Raw genomic sequence first — 7338 nt, forward strand, 5'->3', positions numbered from 1 at the left:
ATGGGAATAGGATGGGAATAGGATGGGAATAGGATGGGAATAGGATGGGAATTGGATGGGAATTGGATGGGAATATGATGGGAATTGGGTGGGAATTGAGTGGGAATTGGGTGGGAATAGGATATAAATTGGATGGGAATTGGTGAAATTGGGTGGGAATTGAGTGGGAATTGGGTGGGAATTGAGTGGGAATTGAGTGGGAATTGAATGGGAATTGGGTGGGAATTGAGTGGGAATTGAGTGGGAATTGAGTGGGAATTGGGTGGGAATTGGGTGGGAATTGGGTGGGAATTGGGTGGGAATAGGGTGGGAATTGGGTGGGAATAGGATATAAATTGGATGGGAATTGGGTGGAAATAGGGTGGGAATTGAGTGGGAATTGGGTGGGAATTGAGTGGGAATTGAGTGGGAATTGAGTGGGAATTGAGTGGGAATTGGGTGGGAATTGGGTGGGAATTGGGTGGGAATTGGGTGGGAATTGGGTGGGAATTGGGTGGGAATTGAGTGGGAATTGGGTGGGAATTGAGTGGGAATTGGGTGGGAATTGAGTGGGAATTGGGTGGGAATTGAGTGGGAATTGGGTGGGAATTGGGTGGGAATTGGGTGGGAATTGGGTGGGAATTGAGTGGGAATTGGGTGGGAATTGAGTGGGAATTGGGTGGGAATTGAGTGGGAATTGGGTGGGAATTGGGTGGGAATTGGGTGGGAATTGAGTGGGAATTGGGTGGGAATTGAGTGGGAATTGGGTGGGAATTGGGTGGGAATTGGGTGGGAATTGGGTGGGAATTGGGTGGGAATTGAGTGGGAATTGGGTGGGAATTGGGTGGGAATTGGGTGGGAATTGGGTGGGAATTGGGTGGGAATTGGGTGGGAATTGAGTGGGAATTGGGTGGGAATTGGGTGGGAATTGGGTGGGAATTGAGTGGGAATTGGGTGGGAATTGGGTGGGAATTGGGTGGGAATAGGGTGGGAATTGGGTGGGAATAGCGTGTTATTTGAGATGTAGTCAATGCTCATATTCTTGTACGGCCAATGATATGATGCAACACTCAGACTGATGTTTCATATGGTGTTGTGTATGTATGTTCATGTCTCAAAGTCATGATGGAGGCAGCTGTGACCTCTGCTATACAGAGGATCTCAAACCTGTTTTGGGGGCTTTCACGTGTATGCTGTTTTCTCTAATCACTCAGATTTACAAAACTTTTTTGCATTAAATCCTTTTACGGAACAGGGTTGGGTACAATTTGAATTGAAGGCGGTCAATTCAGGAATTGATTTGAATTTAAAATTGAAAAACATAAATAGCTTCTCTATTTCAGTTTATTGAGAAGTCATTAAAAATAGATGCCCTTTTTCAATCATTGAACTGGAATTTCAGTTTAACTCCTGAATTAACTGCCTTCATATTTGAATTGAGCACAACCCTATTACAGGAAGGATTACTGGTATTTACTTAGAAACTGCATGGTAAAATGGTATTTACATGATAATAACCTAAATTGGAGCACCACTCCATATACAAGGCAAATAATCAGGTAACTGATCCTTCAAATAAAGTGCTACTAAGAACTCCCAGTGTATTGAAATTACTTTCCTAAAACGGATGGATTTAGAAACGTGAAACTACTGAAATGCCAATTTGTATTGAAATCCAGCAAACATAGGGGGTTCTCACCTCCAGCAGAGTAGAAAGACAGTTTACTGTTATTAAGTAGATCATTAAATATAACTAAACTAACCCTAACCTGTAGAAGACCAGTCAATAAACATCTCAATCTACAGTTGCAGCATTAATGAAAAGATGAAACGTTTTGTACATAAGCCAACCTTTTTAATAACTACACCAGCTCCTGTAGCATGCCAATACAGTCTGTTCTGTTGGTGATATTGTAACTATAATAACTTAATAACTACACCAGCTCCTGTAGCATGCCAATACAGTCTGTTCTGTTGGTGATATTGTAACTATAATAACTTAATAACTACACCAGCTCCTGTAGCATGCCAATACAGTCTGTTCTGTTGGTGATATTGTAATTATAACAACTTAATAACTACACCAGCTCCTGTAGCATGCCAATACAGTCTGTTCTGTTGGTGATATTGTAACTATAATAACTTAATAACTACACCAGCTCCTGTAGCATGCCAATACAGTCTGTTCTGTTGGTGATATTGTAACTATAATAACTTAATAACTACACCAGCTCCTGTAGCATGCCAATACAGTCTGTTCTGTTGGTGATATTGTAACTATAATAACTTAATAACTACACCAGCTCCTGTAGCATGCCAATACAGTCTGTTCTGTTGGTGATATTGTAACTATAATAACTTAATAACTACACCAGCTCCTGTAGCATGCCAATACAGTCTGTTCTGTTGGTGATATTGTAACTATAATAACTTAATAACTACACCAGCTCCTGTAGCATGCCAATACAGTCTGTTCTGTTGGTGATATTGTAACTATAATAACTTAATAACTACACCAGCTCCTGTAGCATGCCAATACAGTCTGTTCTGTTGGTGATATTGTAACTATAATAACTTAATAACTACACCAGCTCCTGTAGCATGCCAATACAGTCTGTTCTGTTGGTGATATTGTAACTATCAGTGATATCTGTATTAATAAATGATCCTCATAACTTTACAGCTGAATTGCTGTGTCTTGAAGTGTATTCTCTACAATCTCTTTCACTCTCCTCCCCCTTCTGCCCTTCACTTATTCTCTCCTTCACCTCCACTATTCACCTTCACCATCCCCCCGTAGCAGTCTCTCTCTTCCCACATTCTCCCTCGACTCTTCCATGTCTCTAACTCCCTCCCTCCCTCCCTCCCTCCCTCCCTCCCTCCCTCCCTCCCTCCCTCCCTCCCTCCCTCCCTCCCTCCCTCCCTCCCTCCCTCCCTCTACTTCCCTGTTAAAGACCTCTGCCATGAATCATATTAGCATGAAACAAAAGCAGGAGACATGAATACTAAGCTAGAGAGGACGTCACCGATGCATTTCGCACCCTTCCTTCCTTCTGCCCTGTATTTGTCACAGATCTGAACACTAGGTGGCGCTATTGCTACACAAACAAACCCAAGACCTTTCAGGACTGCAAAGTCTACACAAAGGATGGTCATACTCCTCTTCAGAGCTCCTCTGTGATGTGGAATAGTCCTTAATGTTCCAGGTAGAAATTGAAAAAATAGAGCTGACATTATTTTGTTTTCTACATGTCTTACATTTTAGGTTTGCAAAGTGTCTAGGAAGACAGGAGGGCTTACTGACAAATAAAGTGAACAAGAATGATGCATTTCTCATAAGGATGTTTAATTTCACTTCAATCCAATAAACAGATGTGTCCCCAAGGCAAGTCTTTTTTATTTCATTTTAAATGTGTTTTTTTAATGTATATATTTTAGCCTGTAGTACCTGACATTTCAGACTGTCCAAAGCAGATAACTCAACCATTAAAAAAAAATATTCAGTGTCACTTGCTGACGGTTTGTGTGTGTGTATGTTTGTGTGTATGTTTGTGTGTGCGTGCGTGTGTGCGTGCGTGTACGTGTGTGTGTGTTTGTGCATCTGTCTGTGGGCTCTATTCTTTGTCCAACACAGCAGGAGTGTGTTTGCTAGTGGGGATCCGGCAGAAAATGACAGTCATTACATACTCTACTGTAGTTACCAAGCCCCCTGCTGCACTACAGTGGAGTGTTTACACTGAGAGTGAGTGAGTGAGTGAGTGAGTGAGTGAGTGAGTGAGTGAGTGAGTGAGTGTGAGAGAGAGAGAGAAACACATTTTTACATTTGTTTCCACATTGAAGCAAATAGACTTTATTTAGAGGAAAGTAGTGTAATTTTGAAGCAAATATATTTTATTTGGAGTGAAGTATCATAGACCACAGAGTTTTTTTCAACGTAAAAAAGGCCCAGTGCAATCAAAAACATGGTTTACCTGTGTTGTGTATATATATTTCCACACTATGTGGATGGAATAATACTGTGAAATTGTAAAAATGATGATAATGCCCTTTTAGTGTAAGAGCTGTTTGAAAAGGCTGCCTGAAATGTCAGCCTGTTTTGGTGGGAGGGAGTTTTGGACTGCCTGCTGACATCACCAGTCGGTAAATTAGTTAACAGACGAATAAGAAATGAAGTTCCAAAGCTCTGCCAATAACAGCTAGTTTTCAATTTTCCCCTCCCCACTCACACCACTCCCAAACAGTCCTAGAAAAATTATTCCTTGAGAAACTGCTCTTTGCTAAGAAGCCATTTATGTTTATTTTTGACCATTTTAATTGAAAAGAATCACAGTAAGGTACTTAATTGTTACCCAATAAGGTATTTGATATTGAGTTAAAAATGGCTGCATTGAACCTTTAAAGTCAAAAATACGAGGTGACACTACTTACTGGTGTTAGCCAGTAAGTAGTTGTTGACTAACAACAAGATGGCGTTTAGGTATCAGTACGAACTGTAACAACATGAAGGTGCATGTTGGATGACCGAGCTGGTCATCTCCAGCTACCCGAGTGGCACTGCGGTCTAAGGCACTGCATCTCAGTGCTAGAGGTGTCACTACAGACACCCTGGTTTGAGTCCAGGCTGTATCACGACTGGCTGTGATTGGTAGTCCCATATGGTACACAATTGGCCCAGTGTTGTCCGGGTTTGGCCGGTGTAGGCCGTCATTGTAAATAATAATTGGTTTTTAACTGACTTGCCTGGTTAAATAAAGGTGAAATAAAAATAAAGGTTACACATTAGGAAGTCACACTTCTATGTGTCTGAGGGCCTTTACTGTAATGACCCAGGCCACTGCTTCCTCTACAGGCTAGAAAAACACAAAACACAACAGGCCTCTTCTGTTTTAGTCTACTTCATTCATAACCCCCACCCCTCAAACTACAACAATTTGGAAATGATGCCCCTGACCAATTTAGTTTCAGTTCTGAATCCCTCCATGTCAGACACAGTATGTAGGCTGTCTGGCAGGAGCACGCAACAACTACATAAACAACCTGCCAGGTATTCAGATAGTAATGCATGGCATCAGCAACTCCTCGTCAGATCAGAGCCTAAGTCCAAGATTCAAACAATTGCAGATAGTGAATTTCCAAATAGCGCTGTCAGAAAAGCGATTGATTCTAATCATTGGCCATGACCAAATAGGCTACTGTTCTAGTCTAGGCTACTGCTTTGCTAAATGATGTACTATTTACTTCAAGCCACACTACACTATTTAGAACATACTGTTTCGTCAAATGTAGGCAGTAAGCATGTTCTGGACCTATCATCTCCCTCCATCCTCCTACATCAAACACCTTAATTTAATTGAAAACTCCAATAAAACCATTGTTTTATAGGTTATATAGGCTTTTGGTCAACCTTGACCCTTGGCTTTGGGTCAACCATGTGACAGCAGCTGAACACTGCGAGTCTCTCCAGAACTGACATCTGTGTCTGGCTGTGGTGTGGAACAGGGAGAGATGAGGAGGCCGTTATCCAGGGAGACAGCTAACTGAGAAGTTCTTATCTCGTTACGCAAATCACTGGCATATCAGCATGGCAGTGCGTCCCTAATGGAACATGCGTGCCGTCAGCTCTTGGCACCGAGCCAACCCCTCTCTGCGTGGCTTAATGGGTGGGGGGTATTATGTGTTCTGTCATTCGTGAAGAGGGAATGCGCCGTTACTGCGCACACACACACACACAGAAGAGAGCAAGGCAGTTGTGCCAGTAAGTTTGAGGAGGGTTCTGATTTTACAGGGTTTAAATTGGGATTTCCCAATTTGACTTCCTCCTCCAAACAAAATATTTTGGGGGTTCTGTCTGAGTTGAAACAGTAAACAAACTCTCTTCCATTTTCTTTCATCTGATGCTCTCTCTCTCTCTCTCTCTCTCTCTCTCTCTCTCTCTCTCTCTCTCTCTCTCTCTCTCTCTCTCTCTCTCTCTCTCTCTCTCTCTCTCTCTCTCTCTCTCTCCCCCCCCCCCCCCGCTGTCCCTCTGTCATAGACCCAATGTTTTTATTAGTAAGTAGAACAAGAGATTCCTTGCTAGCAGGCAGCCTTGGGTCATGTGGTTATTATGATGACCGACATAAACAAACAGCTCTGTCAACCATCAAACAGAGCTTGCTACATTGTCAAAACAGAAATTGTTACATTTAGTTTATTTTCCTCTAGCTATCTTAATTTATGCCATTTGCAAGCATAGTATTGTAATTATCATAACATTGTTATATATAATACAATTAAATACATTTTTTGTTGAAAGTTTGTGGCATTATTTTTACAGTTATGAGCTAACGCTAGCTACTGTTGTTCTATGATTATGCTTTCTAGCTTGGCTACTGTTATGTAAGTTAACATATTTATTTCTAAGTTGTTATTCTTAAATGTTAGGTTTGCCATGTTATTATTTGTTGTTAAGGAATGTTTTATTTTCTCTATTTCAGTTAAGAAATAATTGGATTTATTGGGCTACTGTTTATGCTAGCTGCTACCAGAAAACAGTGAGGACAACCTACTCTATCTACAGTGACGTGTATTCTTGGATGCCAAGGTAAGCCAGGCTTCCAGCAAAAATTGACCAAGAAAAAATATAGAATAATAATTTATATTTTGTCTCTCTGTGTTTCACAATTTCCCTTCAATTTGTAAGAGTCTGAAAGTATCTCACCATAAAAGGAAAAAGCGCGAGTGATACAGCGCCCTCTGTGTAGGCCATCTATCTTATGCTGTCTGGTCAAAAAGAGTATGACATTGTTGCCACCCGTAGCACTGAATGGAAGGGAAGCTAGCGAGTATTTGGCCTCCCTTAAATTTACAAAATAATAGCCAATCAGCGTTGAGCTAAACTGAATGAGCTCAACTGTAAATGATCCTAGCGCATCAATAAAAAGTGTAAAGGGAAGCCCATTTGGATTTGGCTCCAATCACATCACATCGAGAGCAATATGTTATTGACAGAAACAACTTGAATTGTTGCATCTAGTTGTGTTGTTGTCCTCCGGTGGCTAGCTAGCTAGCATTGGCCCTTTCCTAAATTAGCCATGGATGGAGATAGGGATTTGCACTTTTTACTTAATTCTCTGTACTGATTATAAAGGCGATTCTGATCCAACCATAAATTCATGAATTGTGCCGCTGGCCTGAGAGGATGGAAGTTCAATATGTAGATAGTAACTAGCTAACGTTGCCCATGAAAGGAATTGTGAATTGTGCCGCTGGCCTGAGAGGATGGAAGTTCAATATGTATATGTTCAATATCTAGCTAACGTTGCCCATGAAAGGAAGTTAGGCCAAGCACTTATTTTAGCCAGGACAACCAAACATGTGTAG

This window comes from Oncorhynchus clarkii, chromosome 3 (genome assembly GCF_045791955.1).
Source record: "Oncorhynchus clarkii lewisi isolate Uvic-CL-2024 chromosome 3, UVic_Ocla_1.0, whole genome shotgun sequence".
NCBI lineage: Eukaryota > Metazoa > Chordata > Actinopteri > Salmoniformes > Salmonidae > Oncorhynchus > Oncorhynchus clarkii.